We start from the raw sequence: 15556 nt of genomic DNA, 5'->3' as shown, positions 1-15556 counted from the left end.
AGGTGAGATGACTGCTTGAACCGAATCCCACAGTGAGAGCAGCTGAACGGTCTCTCGCTGGTGTGAACGGCTTTGTGGGATGCCAGTAACCTTGAGCTTTTAAACTTCTTCCCGCAGTCCGTGCATTTGAAAGGTCTCTCGTCAGAGTGAACTTGCTGATGTGAGAGAAGTGAATCCCTTTGCACACACTGAGCAGGTGAACGGTTTCTCACCGGTATTGTTGTGAACCTTCAGAGCCGACGGGGATCGGAATCCCTTCCCACGATCCTCACATTCCAATGGTTTCTCCATGGTGCGGCTGTCCTTGCGAATCCACAGGTTGGATGAATGGCTGAAGACTCGTACACACAGAAAACACACACAGCTTGTCCTTGCTGTGAACGGTGTGATTTCTTTTCCCAGTCTGCGTAACTCGTTAAAACTCTTTCCTCAGTCAGTTCACTGGAACACACTCTCTCAATGGTGTGCCTGTGTGAGTCTGTGTCTGTGTGAGTCTGTGTGTGTGTGTCTGTGAGTGTCTCAGTGCTTTTCCATTTGCACTGATGTTTGAATCTTTTTTTCAGAAAGTATAAACAAACATTTCTCCTTCTATATTCAAAGGCTGATGATATTCACGTCCTGAGGCATCAAATATTTCTGTGGAATCTCAACATAATGTTTGGCTTGAATTCCTGATGTAAATCCTTCCCTTCAAATAGCCTGTAAAAGGAGTTGGCAAATTTCATCACTGTCAGAACTGGATAGAAATTCAGAGAATTCCAGTTTCTGCAGATCACTTTTCTTTCCCTTGTTCTCCCAAAGCCATAAATCCCTTACCCACTATCCCTCCCTGCGCTGAAATCTTGGCAAAGTGTAAGATAGATTCTTGATCAGTCTGGGCATCAAGGTCCATGGGGAAAATACAGGTGTCAGCTCAGCCATGATCCTATTGAATGGCAGAGCAGACTCGAGGGGCAAAACAGCAGTTCCAATTTCTTATAGTCTAATTCTCACCAAATCCTTTTTTGACAAATTCGTACAGCCAGGGATAGCGAAATAATTCACTTCAGTCATAACTGATGATGAAACATTTATCTAAAACACCCTGACTGACCATGCAGAAGAGCAGATGTCAGTCATTTGGACATTACAAGTGCGGTGGACAATGAAGAACTGGTGGATGGGGTGCATTTTGATTTTCAAAAGGCATTCAACAAGGTGCCACACAAAAGGCTGCTGTGTAAGATAAAGATGCACGGCCTTGCGGGTAACGTATTAGCATGTATAGAAGATTGGTTAACTAACAGAAAGCAAAGAGTGTGGATAAATGGGTGTTTTTTTTTGATTGGAGGTCAATGGCTAGTGTTATGCCTCTGGGAAACAGTTGTTGGGATGGCAATTGTTTGCAATTTACATAGACAATTTAGAGTTGGGGACCAAGCGTAGTGTGCCAAAGTTCGCAGATGACACTAAGATGATGGTAGAACAAAGTGTACAGAGGACACTGAAAATCTGCAGAGAGATATAGATAGGTGAAGTGAGTGGGCAAGGGTCTGGCAGATGGAGTACAATGTTGGTGAATATGAGGTCATCCATTTTCGTAGGGATAACTGAAAAATGGACTTTCATTTATTCATTATCAGGATGAGGACATCGCTGGCCATACAGTATTTATTACCAATTCCTAATTGCCCTGAAGCAGTTAAGAGTCAATCACATTGCTGTGGGTCTGGGGCCACTTGTAGGCCAGACCAGGTAAGGATGGCAGTTTCCTTCCCTAAAGGACATTAGTGAACCAGATGGGTTTTTCCGACAATCAACAATGGGTTCACGGTCATTATTAGATTCTTAATTCCCGATATTTTATTGAATTCAAATTCCACCATCTACCATGGCAGGATTTGAACCTGGGTCACCAGAACATTATCTGGGTCTCGTGGAGTAATCGTCCAGCGATAATACCATTAGGCCATCGCCTCCCCAGTGATTATTTAAATGGTGAAAAATTCCAGCATTCTGCTGTGCAGAGGAACCTGGGTGTCCTTGTGCATGAATCACAAAAAAATTGGCTTTCAGCTGCAGCAGGTCATTAAAAAGGCATTTGGAATATTGTCCTTCATTGATAGAGGGGTGGAGTTTAAAAATAGGGAGGTTATGCTGCAGCTGTAATAGGGTGCTGGTGAGGCCACACCTGGAGTATTGTATACGGTTTGTCTCCTTACTTGAGAAAGGAATTATCGGCGCTGGAGGAGGTGCAGAGGAGGTTCTGGAGTTGGGAGGGTTGGCTTATGAGGAGAGATTGAGTAGGCTGGGACTGTACTCATTGAAATTTAGAAGAAAGAGGAGGGGCGTCTTATAGAAACATATAAAATTATAAAGGGAGTAGATAAGATAGAAGCAGGGAGGTTGTTTCCACTGAAGCGTGAAACTACAACTAGGGGACATAGCCTCAAAATAAGGGGGAGCAGAATTAAGACTGAGTTGAGGAGGAACTTCTTCTCCCAAAGGGTTGTGAAATGTGGAATTCCCTGCCCAGTGAAGCAGTTGAGGCTACCTCATTGAAAATGTCTTTAAGACGAAGATAGAGAGATTTTTGAACAATAAAGGAATTAAGGGTAGTGGTGAGTGGGCCAGTAAGTGGAGCTGAGTCCACAAAAAAGATCAGCCATGGTCTTATTGAATGGCAGAGCAGGCTCCAGATACCACAGAGCCGACTGCTGTTCCTGGTTCTTATGTTCTTATGGAAGTGTTACAGGGGCAGATCTAATTGTGGCTTCCAAAAGAGAACTAGGATCACAATCTACAGAGGAAATGTTTCATGAGTTTCAGGGAAAAGATGGGAGGTTGGCATCAAGTGAATTACACCTGCAAGCAGCCAACACAGACATGACAGGACGAATGGCCTCAGTCTGTGTGGTAAACAATCGTAATAACGTCAGATTCAATTGAACACAGAAATGTGAACTTGTGGGATTTTCTAAATTGTCAAGTTAAAATATACACAACATGGTACAGGTTTAGAAAGTGCAGACAAACAGAACAGTAAAGAACTGAAAGATTCAAGCTGACTATGTCCTATTACTTACCAATTTTGAGACTCCAGGATCCGCAAATTTAACGCCTTATTCAGAAGTGGAAGCCGAGCTGATTCCCTGTCCTCTATTGTATCTTATACTGACCCATCTGCAAGTCCTGTGTTTCCAGTCACTTGCACGAGGTCAGCCGCTGAATGGCTCCTTGGGTGCCCTGAGCTTGATCTCTGGTGTCTCCCGTCCCAACTGCCCCTTTACATCAGTATTCCCTCACTTTTCTACACTGTATTGATCCAGCTCTGGGCCCTGACTCTTCTTTGCCTTCTCTGCTGGGGGCTGGCAGGAAGGGAGGAAAAGGCCGCTGGAATTTCTCCAATCTGTGATTTACAAGGACACGCTCCCTGCTTCCCAGCAGTTACTCTCCTTCAGTCATTTTCTCATTGAGGGGATACTTTCCTGTCTGCTATTAATTCTCTTATTTCTGACAGTTTCACAATTATGGAGCTAAATGTCACACATCAGAATCTAATCTATTCTCTCATTCACTCTGAATGAAATTTATATTGTGGTTAATGACAGACAAACCTTTTCCTTTTCTCTGATCTCAGTTTCCAATAAGGGGGACTCTGTACAATGGAATGTCATCTTATCAGTGTTGCCGTGGTAACCTGCCCACAGGGAAGTGCTTGTTTATTGAGTTTCTAACTCAAACTAAACTTGTCTTTCCCAAAATACATATCATACCAGAACATTTCACCTTAATGTCTCAGCCATGTGACAAAAGGTTCAGACACACAATTTTCTCTGTTTACACAGAGTGGTTCATGTGAGGAATGAACTTCCAGGAGAAGTGGTGGATGTAGGTATAGTTTCAGTATTTAAAACACATCTAGATAATTACGTGAATAAGAAATGTTTGGAGGGATATGGGACAAGCGCAGGCAGGTGGGACTAGTTTGGTTTGGGGTTATCTTTGGCGTGGACTGGTTGGACTGAAGGGTCTGTTTCTATGCTGTATGACTCCATTACTCTTTTAGTTTGAAGGACAAGTTTAAAATGCTCTATGAACCTGTAAGGATACTTTTCTTTTCAAGTGAACTTTTCAATTAGTTGAAATTTGTAGCTGGGGTTGTGGATGCAGTTGTTTGTTAGCACGCTGAGCCAGTTGTTCTGTGGTGTGTATTGAGACAAGTGAGACATGCAAACAGTGAGGGCCTCAGTTTGACTGGGACAAAGTGACTATACTGGGATAAGCGAACACCAGGCATGCAAGGGAATTTCTGGAGGCCTGGTTGTCAACAAGGGACTCCATTAACAAACACATAGAAATAGACTCCGTATACAGACTGCTGCTAAAACAACAGAACTGGAAGCGACAAGGCCATCAAGGATCATATAAATATGGAAGGAAGCAGAACACCAACGGTTCGATTAGAGGTCGCATTGATGTTGTTGCTTAGAAGGGTAACGAAATGTCTGCACACCACAGAACAACCGGCTTGGCGAGCAAACGAACAACTGAACTTGTCAATCAGAGACACCACTGAGAATTCCAAGCCAGACTTTGAGCATTTGACAACAGGATTGATGACAGGGCCTTGGAAGAGGCTGGGAGCCAAGACTCACTGAGAAACCACCACTGATGAGAACCTACAGCAAATATACAGGGAGCATACAGACTGCAGCAGTTCAGGAGGGTCAAACGTCACCTTCTCCACAGGCAACGCAGGATTGGCAGTATCTGCTGTTCCAGTATCAATGCCTAAATCCCAACACTAACTTTCAAAAGATTAAAAAATATATCCAGAAATGTTTGTTTCGAAGATGTTTGTTTCGATCAACTGTTTCGTAGGATCAGGCTGGAGCCAAGAGGTGAGTCCCATGGACAAGATGAGATGATGGTTCAGTCCTCAATGTGATTAACAGCGAAATCCATTCTCTTTAGGCCTTCCCTCAGGTTTGAGGATGACTGTCTTCCACTTTGGAGTTGTGGGTCCTGAGGTGACTGAATGGTCCAATACCAAATCTCTTAACCCTGCCAGGGCCGGGACAGGTGGGCAGGAAACTACAGATTTTCACATGTTCCTTTCACTGTTTGCCTCGAACCTTCATTTGAGCCTGTAAGGAGACGCTCAAAGTGGTTGGTATCTTTGCAGGTGACCCTTTTCCACTCAGGGCAGTCCTGAGCTAAAAATTCTCATCGGTAGATGGGGGTGTTGCAATTTTTCTTCCGAAGAGGCTCTGAGGACATCCTCAAGGGAGGCTTGGGTCATGAGTGCAGATGATGTGGCACATCCATTGCACTGACTGACAGTAACCAGTACCATGGCCCTGGGGATGTTGGCCTCAGAGAGGAACCTGAAATTGCAGAGTCGAACAGGCCCATGGATTTTTCAGGATTTTGCAGAGGCCATCCCTGGTGACATTTCTCTTGCTAGTTGTTGGAGTTACCCATGATATTGCAAGTGTCTCAGAAGATTAGATTAGGACAGGCCTGGAAGACTGAGTGGGAGCGGTTGGTCCTCCAAACAATGGGAGTGAATGATGCACGGGACTGATCCCAGACCAGAGCGTAGACCAGTTAGGAAAGTGAATCCGGTCTTCACTCAGAGCAATACAGACTGGAAAGAAGCAACTGATCTCAAAGGACAACATCTTGTAATGTGTGTGCGTGTGCGTGTGTGTGTGTAGGGGGTTTGCTCAATCAGGGTAAAAGGGAGCAAATACTCTACCTTTTCACCATCAAACAATCACATTAATTCTGGAATGCAGATGGGTATATGGTTTGGTGCTGGGGGAGCAACTGGATGAGTTTATTACTACTGAAAGCAGTGACATCAGAGTAACAACAATGCAGAATGGATCAGCAGCAATCCCACTGCCATCTGATAATAAAACCGGAGGAAGTATTTTAAGTAGAGACTGTGAATCCGTTAGGTAATGAAGTACACAAGGAAGTTATGAACTGTCTCAGGAAAGGCGAGGTCTGGTTGAGTCAGAGAATCTCCGAAATGTATATTTACAATCCCTCAATAGGGTTCACAGAGGATAAATATCATCTGCTTGGGGTAAGGGTTGTATAGCAATCATTAGAAGGGGCACATACACTCACAGGCAGGTAGACATACACACACACACAGACACACACAGACCCACATGTGGAGTTTCACACTGACACACACCCCCATCCACACAGACTGATTCCTTCGTACATACATCCTCTCACACTGTCTTCAGCAAACACACTTACACACAAGCCAACTAATACTGGGACAAAGAATCAGTGCTGCAAGGAGGTCAATATCACAGAAATTCAAAGACATTTTATCACTGACTCCCTTGTCAATCGCAACTCAGATTTTAGTGAGCATTTTATCTTGCATACATTCAATGACACAGCTCTCACTGCTCCTTAAACTCCAAAGCCTGTCGACTTATTTTAGAGAAATCCTCCTTTTCTGTCAGAAATGGGGAGAGCTCTATTTTTAAAATGTGCCCCCCTCATTCTAGATTCCCACTCAACAAGAAATATCCTCTCAGTATCTGTGTGTGTGTGTGTGTGTGTGTGTGTGTGTGTCCAACTTCCATTTCCTCGTCCGTCAAGCCCCCTGAGAAACTGACATGTTACAGGAGTAGACTATTTTCTAAATGAGGAAAGGCTTTGGAAATCTGAAGCATAAAGGAATCCTAGTTAGGGATTTTCTTAAGGTTAACACATAGGTTCAATTTGCAGGAAGGCTAAGGCAATGCTTGGATTCATTTTAAGAGGACTAAGAATACAAGGGCAGTAAAGGGGAAAGAGTGTCTAAGTGTAGATTTCTTATAGAAGTGCAGTTTTCTCACATCGGTAGTAAGGGACAAATATGTATGTAAGGGTTAAAAGTAAGGATTGAAAAAGCACTTGCTTTGCTGCTGCAGAGACAGGCAGCTAGTTGGGAGATAGTTCCCAAGGGAATAGGCCCAGGGATGTTCCAGGCGGGAAACAAACGAGCCTGCAGATGTTAGTGACAAGAGGTCAGGGCTAGACACGATGAGTAACAGCATGTTTACTTTTGATAAAGGTTTCAATGGACGATAGCCCCCAGTGTGATAGTGTAGGAGCCGCATACCACTGAATGTAAACTGTGTGGTGTTGTTAGTTCATGCCAGATGTGGATAGTAATTAATATAGTTACGGAGTTGCGTCAGCCTGTTTGTGTAATGGTGTAAAGGAGGTATTCTCTTGCCATTGTATTTGGAGAGAGTTCAAATCCCGAATGAGTCTTGGACCCCCTCCCCCTGCATCTACACTGGTGTTTTGCTTGAATAAATTTCTTAAGTGCCGCTTTACTTTGCTGTCTCTAACTGCCTTGACAGAGGTCACGGTTCCAGCTTGGTGAGCCAGCCAGGAGGTTCTTCCTGAGGGATCTGACATGGGACCAACGTAGGGGTGAGTACGTTTATCTCTACTGCCCAGTAGGTTAGAGTGGTCCCCGGTCGTGACCCTCTGTAAGTCGTAACCTTCCTTTTGAACGCACCTTCGGGAGTGCGGAGACAGAGAACGGTAGCTCTTGAAGCCCTCTTGGAGATGTTCTGAGGAACTACTCTGGGAGCTACAAAAAGGCAAGTAGCTTAGAAAACATTCCCCTGCAATAAGATTAGAGCGAACCTGAGTGTAGCCTGTATGTCTGAATTCCTAACTGTTCGTCTGCCTGTCTGTATCCGTGTTTGAGAGATATTAGGAACTGCAGATGCTGGAGAATCTGAGATAACAAAGCGTAGAGCTGGATGAACACAGCAGGCCAAGCAGCATCAGAGGAGCAAGAAAGCTGACGTTTCGGGCCTAGACCCTTCTTCAGAAATGGGGGAGGGGAAGGGGGTTCTGAAATAAATAGGGAGAGATGGGGAGGTGGATAGAAGATGGATAGAGGAGAAGATAGGTGGAGAGGAGACAGACAGGTCAAAGAGGCGGGGATGGAGCCAGTAAAGGTGAGTGTAGGTGGGGAGTTAGGGAGGAGTTAGGTCAGTCCAGGGAGGACGGACAGGTCAAAGGGGCGGGATGAGGTTAGCAGGTAGGAAATGGGGGTGCGGCTTGAGGTGGGAGGAGGGGATAGGTGGGAGGAAGAACAGGTTAGGGAGGCAGGGACAAGCTGGGCTGGTTTAGGGTTGCGGTAGGGGGAGGGGAGATTTTGAAGCTTGTGAAATCCACATTGATACCATTGGGCTGCAGGGTTCCCAAGCGGAATATGAGTTGCTGTTCCTGCAACCTTCGGGTGGCATCGTTGTGGCACTGCAGGAGGCCCAGGCTGGACATGTCATCTGAGGAATGGGAGGGGGTGTTGAAATGGTTCGCGACTGGGAGGTGCAGTTGTTTAGTGCGAACCGAGCGTAGGTGTTCTGCAAAGCAGTCCCCAAGCCTCCGCTTGGTTTCCCTGATATAGAGAAGGCCACAACGGGAACAGCGGATACAGTATACCACATTAGCAGATGTACAGGTGAACATCTGCTTGATGTAGAAAGTCTTCTTGGGGCCTGGGATGGGGGTGAGGGGGGAGGTGTAGGGGCAGGTGTAGCACTTCCTGCGGTTGCAGGGAAAAGTGCCGGGTGTGGTGGGGCAAGAGGGGAGTGTGGAGCGGACAAGGGAGTCACGGAGAGAGTGGTCCCTCCGGAAAGCAGATAAGGGTGGGGAGGGAAAGATGTCTTTGGTGGTGGGGTCGGATTGCAGATGGCGGAAGTGTCGGAGGATGATGCGTTGGATCCGGAGGTTGGTGGGGTGGTACGTGAGGATGAGGGGGATTCTGTTTTGGTTGTTATTGCGGGGAGGGGGTGTGAGGGATGAGTTGCGGGAAATGCGGGAGACTTCACAAGCTTCAAAATCTCCTCTGCCCCTACCGCATTCCAAAAACAGCCCAGCTCGTCCCTGCCTCCCTAACCTGTTCTTCCTCCCACTTATCCCCTCCTTCCACCTCAAGCCACACCCCCATTTCCTACCTACTAACCTCATCCCACCCCCTTGACCTGTCCGTCCTCCCTGGACTGACCTATCTCCTCCCTACCTCCCCACCTATACTCACCTTTACTGGCTCCATCCCCGCCTCTTTGACCTGTCTGTCTCCTCTCCACCTATCTTCTCCTCTATCCATCTTCTATCCACCTCCCCATCTCTCCCTATTTATTTCAGAACCCCCTTCCCCTCCCCCATTTCTGAAGAAGGGTCTAGGCCCAAAACGTCAGCCTTCCTGCTCCTCTGATGCTGCTTGGCCTGCTGTGTTCATCCAGCTCTACACTTTGTTATCTCAAATTCTCCAGCATCTGCAGTTCCTACTGTCTCTTAAACCTGGCCACGGTCATTTATTCATTCAATGATGCGATTTTACACTCAAAGATGGAACCTCCGCAGGCCCAGGATGTTACTGTCAACGCTTCTGTTAAAACATCTCCGGCAGTTATTCGCAACTAGACTCAGCTGCTGCAGGTCCTACAAGCAATGCATCCCCCAAACTGAGACATGTCCAAATACCATGGCGAGACCTCAGGAGGACATCCACCCCACTGATGTGTAAGTGCCATAACCTGACAGTAATCATTACAAAGGAGAAAGAAGAGGTAACTTCGATGCTGAGTGGTGGATAAGACTGTGGAACTGGGGGTTAAAGGCGAAGGTCCATGCGTGGGTCTGCATTGTCTCTTTATCATCCAGTTACTTATCTTGCTCATACTAGTCGTGTATACTTTGCCTGCTTAAGAAGTTGCTCACGAAAACTGCCAGTAGAGATGTGCTAAATCATACTGTAGGCCAGGCAGCATCAGAGGAGCAGGACAGCTGATGTTTCGGGTCTGGGCCCTTCTTCAGAGACAGGCAGCTAGTTGGAAGATAGTTCCCAAGGGAATAGACCACGGGATGTTCCAGGCGGGAAACAAACTAGTCTGCACATTTTAGTGCATTTCTGAAGAAGGGTTCAGACCCGAAACATCAGCTTTCCCGCTCCTCTGAAGCTGCCTGGCCTGCTGTGTTCCTCCACCTCCACACCTTGTTATCTCAGGCTCCAGCATCGGCAGTTCCTACTATCTCGAAATCATACTGTAAATAGGCTTGCTGACCAGTTGAGAGATAAGATCTCCCTCGACACAGGGATGTGCGTGCAGCTATGTAGCTATTGTAATACCCTTGTGCCTCATGGGCCAAAAGTTTGGCCATGGGCCAAGAGTGGGGACTGAAGGGGAAAGAGTGTATAAGTGTAGATTTCTTACAGAAGTATGCTTTTCTCACATCCAGAGTAAGGGACAAATACATATGTAAGGGTTAAAAGTCAGGATTGAAAAAGCACTCGCTTTGCTGCTGCAGAGACAGGCAGCTAGTTGGAAGATAGTTCCCAAGGCCCAGGGATGTTCCAGGCAGGAAACAAACTAGCCTGCTGATGTTAGTGACAAGGGGTCAGGGCTAGACACGATGAGTAACAGCATGTTTATTTTTGATAAAGGTTTCAATGGATGATAGCCCCCAGTGTGATAGTGTAGGAGGTGCATACCACTGATAGTAAACTGTGTGGTGTTGTTAGATTTACTGCACGTGCTGGATGTGGATACTGGTTAATATAGTTTCGGAGTTGCGTTAGCCTGTTTGTGTAACAGTATAAAGGAAATACTTTCTTACCATTGTATTTGGACAGAGTTCAAACTACTGAGTAAGTCTTGGACCCCCTCCTCCTGCATCTACACCGGTGTTGTGCTCGAATAAATTTCTTAAGTGTTGCTTTACTTTGCTGCCTCTGAGTCTCTGACTGCCTTTACAGAGGTCATTCTTACAGGCAGGAATGTATTGCTGAGGCTGTAAAAGGCTCTGGTGAGACCCACATTTGGAATATTGCAAGCAGTTTTGGGCCCTGTATCCAAGAAAGGATGTGCTGGCTTTGGAGGTTCATGAGCATGATCCCGGGAATGAATGGATTGTCATATAAGAAGCGTTTGAGGTCTTTGGATATGCACTGAGTTTAGAATGATGAGTGGGAATGTCATCGAAACATGTAGAATACTGACAAGCCTGGATAGAGTGGTTATTGGAGAAGTGGGAAAGACTAGGACCAGAGGGCATAGTCTCAGAGTGAAGGAATGACCCTTTAGAACTGAGATGTGAGGAACTTCTTCAGCCATAAGGTAGTCAATCTGTGGAGCTCATTGCTACCAAAGGCAATAAAGACCAAATCATTGAGTGACTTTAAGACAGAGATAGATAGGTTCTTGATTAGTAAGAGGATCGATCAAGGGTTACCAGGAGAAGGCAGGAGAATGGAATTGTGAAATATATCAGCCAGGATTGAATAGAGGAGCCAATGGGCCAAATGGCCTGATTCTTCTCCTATGGTTTATGGTCATGTGTTTCAAACAGATTACCTTGCTTTCTTCTAAATTCCAACAAGTATAGGCCCAAGTAGCTCAACATTTCATCATAAGAGAACAATATCCTCCCAGGAAAGTCATCACAAATCCTCTCTGAGCTGCTTCTCAGTCCAGTTTTGGCAGTGCTGTGCACAACTACAACAAGGCCTGACTGTTCTTATATTTCATTCTCCTGCAATCAAGGCAAACATTCCATTAACTGTCCTCATTGCTTGCCGTACTGCACACTAGCATTTTGTGAATCTTACGCAAGGACACAAAAATCTCTGTGAACTGCAGTGTTCTGTAATCTCTCTCAATTAAATATTTCTATTTATAATTTGTATTTTTCCTGCCAAAGTGGTACATACATTCTGCCAATTTTTCACCTATTCCCACAGCCTATTTGAGACCTCATCTGATAACCTAACCAAATCACTTTGCAGATTCAATGCATCCTCCTGAAAACTAGCTTTCCAACCTACCTTTTGGCTACAGTACAGTTGGTCCCTCATCCTAGAAATGGATGAGTCTTTTTTCTTCTCCAATTGTGGGTGATATTTGTCCTTCTGGAGACTTAAACCATATGGTTTCAAACTGGGGTTCAATGCTAGAAGATTCAGGGAGGGGAGGTGGGTGGTGATATATTGGCCCTGGTTAGTTATCTAGAGGGAAGAAGTAACACTTTCGGGGGCCGTCTTGTGGTGCAGCTATGCTGTGCCTAGCCCTGAGCTGTGATGCCCAGGTTTGAGTCCCACATGCTCCAGAGGTGTGCAATGATGTCTCTAAACAGGTTGATTAGAAAAATAGGTGAAATGAAAAAAAGAAAATGATTACAATTTGAACTGTGTGTGTCCAAATCCAAATTAAACCGACTATCATGGAGTCCCTACGGTGTGGAAATAGGCCATTCGGCCAACAAGTCCACATCTACCCAGGACCATTCCCCCACCCCCACATTCCCCATGTCTAATCAACCTAATCTAAACATCCCTGGACACTATGGGCAATTTACCATGGCCAATCTACCTACTCTGCACATCTGTGGGAGGAAATGGGAGCACCCAGAAGAAACCCATGCAGACACGGGGAGAATTTACAAACTCCACACAGACAGTCGCCTGGAGGTGGAATTGAACCTGGGTCCCTGGTGCTGTGGGGCAGCAGTGCTAATCGCTGAGCTACTGTGCCGCCAATCTGAGCAAGTTCACTTAATGTCTCATGTTGGTCCTGGATCACTGCCCACTCCTCGACAAATGGCCTCCTTGTCCCACCCAAGCCACACATTTTCTTGCAAAATGAACTTATTCACACAGCCGATGGCATACTGGAGTTTCACTGCAGATTGGATGAATGTTTTAGCTTTGTCAGAACACTTGTTAGCCAGCCCACACGCTCTTGGAAATAAAATGAGAAAGATAGTCGCTGAGAAAACAGGACAATCAGATTTTGGAAGAGAAGATGATAGCTCCCTTTATTGGCCTGTTTGGTTAATGTCGCTAATTGAACTGGGAAGACCTCAAATTCAATTTCCTCGCTTGTGCTGTCAGATGATCACATTAATGAGCATTCGAATCCTGATGAGGGTTCAAATCCTGCCACAGCAGATGGTGGAATTTGATTTCAATAAATATCTGGAAATAAGAGTCTAACGATAACCATGAATCCATTGCCGATTGTTGGGAAAAGCCCATCTGGTTCACTAATGTCCTTTAGGGAAGGAAACTGCCATTCTTACCTGGTCTGGCCTACAAGTGACTCCAGAACCACAGCAATGTGGTTGACTCTTAACTGCCCTCTGGGCAATTAGGGATGGACAATAAATGCTGCCTGGAAGCGACACCTTCATCCTGTGAATGAAAAAAGGGATTGAGCCACTTTGACACCAATTATCCCTGAGCCCCCCCTGGGATTTACCAGTGGCTCAGGGATTAGATGGGAGTCATACAAATTTTCTGTGCCCCTCACATGCTCAGACTGCCCTGTTAGGTTTGCAAAAGAAAATTCAGGAAGGGAAGGTGGTGGTGATGCACAGATAACGTCACTGAATAATTATCGAGAGGGCCCCAATTAACATTTCAGGAGGCCCTCTTGTGGTACAGCGGTAGCATCTCCACCCACTGAGCCAGGAGGCCCTGGTTCAAGTCCCACCTGTGCCAGAGGTGTGCAATAACATCTCTGAACAGGTTGATTAGAAAAGTAGGTTAAATTTAAGAGAAAAAAAAGATTCAGGGAGTCAGTAACCATTCACCCCCTGGATGTAGATTGACAGATAAAATCCCAGGCAGTTTCTGAGTAAGGATTCTTCTGGTGCCTTACCAGAGTCAGGATACTGACACCCTGCTTTCTCACAGTCCACTGCCTGAGGCTGCAATGTTCAACAACGTCAGTGGTGGAGTTCACTGTTACAGTAATACCAGCTTGACTATCAGGATCGCATTCTCATGGATATTGCAGTTGTGATAACTTCACTTAATGTGGTAGCTGACATACACACCAATAAAAGAGAGAACTCCAGGAAACAATTCACATGTTCTTCTTTGTCTGGAGATAAAAGATTTATGAGCAGTGACCAGACCCCTGCGAAATCCTCCATTTTAATGCAGAGTTTAGACAATTTATTAAAATTTCAGAGTCTGCCTTAAAATGGTATGGTTCATGACTGTTACACAGGCCTGTTAAATCTTCACAGAATAACGACCACCGTCATTTTCTGACTGGAAACTTAAAACCCGCCGTTTCACTTTCAGTCAGGAGCAGGTCCCAGTCTGACCACAATCTCTGACTTGACCAGCTCAAATGCAGTATTCCCCGTTGTTCTTACTGACTATAACCTAGTTGTAAAAGAGCTTGTGTTCCAGGTCTAGGAGTTCTGAACCATGGAAGACAGTGGGACACATTTCTTCCATGACTCAGGATTAACCCAAACAGGGAATTTGCTGTCAGTGAACGCAGGAGAGAAAGACCCAGGTCCTGTTTGTCCTTTTTGACAAGTCCAGGCTGAAGTTCTGTTTCTCCTGTACTGCCCCCAGATTCACCTTGCTGAGCTCCAGTTGCATGATGATCAACAGTCGGGTGCAAAAGACTGAAACCAACAATCTGTGGTTTATCCAGGGCTGATTTATTTGATATTTATTCAGAATATTAAACTCCAGCCCAGTTACAGGAATTAGTAACACCAGCAGAAACAAACACCACTGTCAGAATGAACATGATTCAGTCCTGGATGTGACTACCTGCAGCAATTACAACAGAATGGAGCCAGTTAGAGTCATAGATACATACAGCATGGAAACAGACCCTTTGGTCCGACTTGTCTATGCCAACCATAATTAATCCTGAATTAATCTAGTTTCATTTGCCAGCATTTGGCCCATATAACTGTAAACTCTTCCTATTAATGTACCCATCTAGATGCCTTTTAAATGTTGTAATTGTACCAGCCTCCACCACTTCCTCTGGCAGCTCATTCCACACACGCACCACCATCTGCGTGAAAAAGATGCCCCTTCGGTCCCTTTTAAATTTTTTCCCCTCTCACCTAAACCTATGCCCTGTAGGTTTGGACTTCCCTACACTGGGGAAAAATCTTGGCTATTCACCCTATCCATGCCCCTCATGATTTTATAAACCTATGAGGTCAACTCACATCCTCCGACGCTCCAGGGAAAAAAGCCCCAGTCTATTCGGCCTCTCCCTATAGCTCAAACCTGCCAACCCTGGCAACATTCTTGTAAATCTTTTCTGAACCCTTTCAAGTTTAACAACATCTTTCCTGTAGCAGGGAGACCAGAATTGAATACAGTATTCCGAAAGTGGTCTAACCAATGTCCTGTACAGCTGCAACATGACATTCCAACTCCTATACTCAATGCACTGACAAATAATTGTGAACTTGCTGGTGCCCAAGTCCTGTGGATTACCAAGTGAACTCTTTCGCCCATAAAAAAGGGCATGAACAACCTCTCACCAGTGTGAATGTTTTTGTTTTTCAGCAGACCCATTTCGCTTTAAAATCCCTGCTAACATTAAAAACTTTGAAACAGGTTCTTACCTGTGTGAACATTTGCGTACTAAGGTGGAATGATTGATTGAATTTCTTCCTGTATTGGGAGAAGGTGAATGGCCTCTCCTCGGTGTAAGTGCGCTGGTGGACAGTCAGTGTGAATTCACAAATGTGCAAGCAGGTC

General features: G+C 45.4%; 2 protein-coding genes across 2 annotated transcripts in view; one reads left to right on the top strand and one right to left on the bottom strand.

Annotated features, from left to right (window-relative positions):
- LOC125487580 (probable G-protein coupled receptor 139) overlaps positions 1 to 3274 on the bottom strand; it is a 21497-nt gene extending 18223 nt beyond the window's left edge. Inside the window, exon 1 of the mRNA XM_048619391.1 lies at positions 3066 to 3274. The gene's annotated coding sequence lies outside the window, so the exon portion shown is untranslated. The remainder of the gene's footprint in view (positions 1 to 3065) is intronic.
- A 4049-nt stretch (positions 3275 to 7323) lies between these two features.
- Positions 7324 to 15556, top strand: part of LOC109938405 (gastrula zinc finger protein XlCGF7.1-like) — a 47201-nt gene continuing 38968 nt past the window's right edge. The window contains exons 1-2 of the mRNA XM_048619317.1: positions 7324 to 7440; positions 9391 to 9549. The gene's annotated coding sequence lies outside the window, so the exon portion shown is untranslated. The remainder of the gene's footprint in view (positions 7441 to 9390; positions 9550 to 15556) is intronic.

Source organism: Rhincodon typus, chromosome 42, assembly GCF_021869965.1.
Source record: "Rhincodon typus isolate 14 chromosome 42, sRhiTyp1.1, whole genome shotgun sequence".
In the NCBI taxonomy this organism is placed as follows: domain Eukaryota; kingdom Metazoa; phylum Chordata; class Chondrichthyes; order Orectolobiformes; family Rhincodontidae; genus Rhincodon; species Rhincodon typus.
This window is presented reverse-complemented; position numbering and strand designations above follow the sequence as displayed.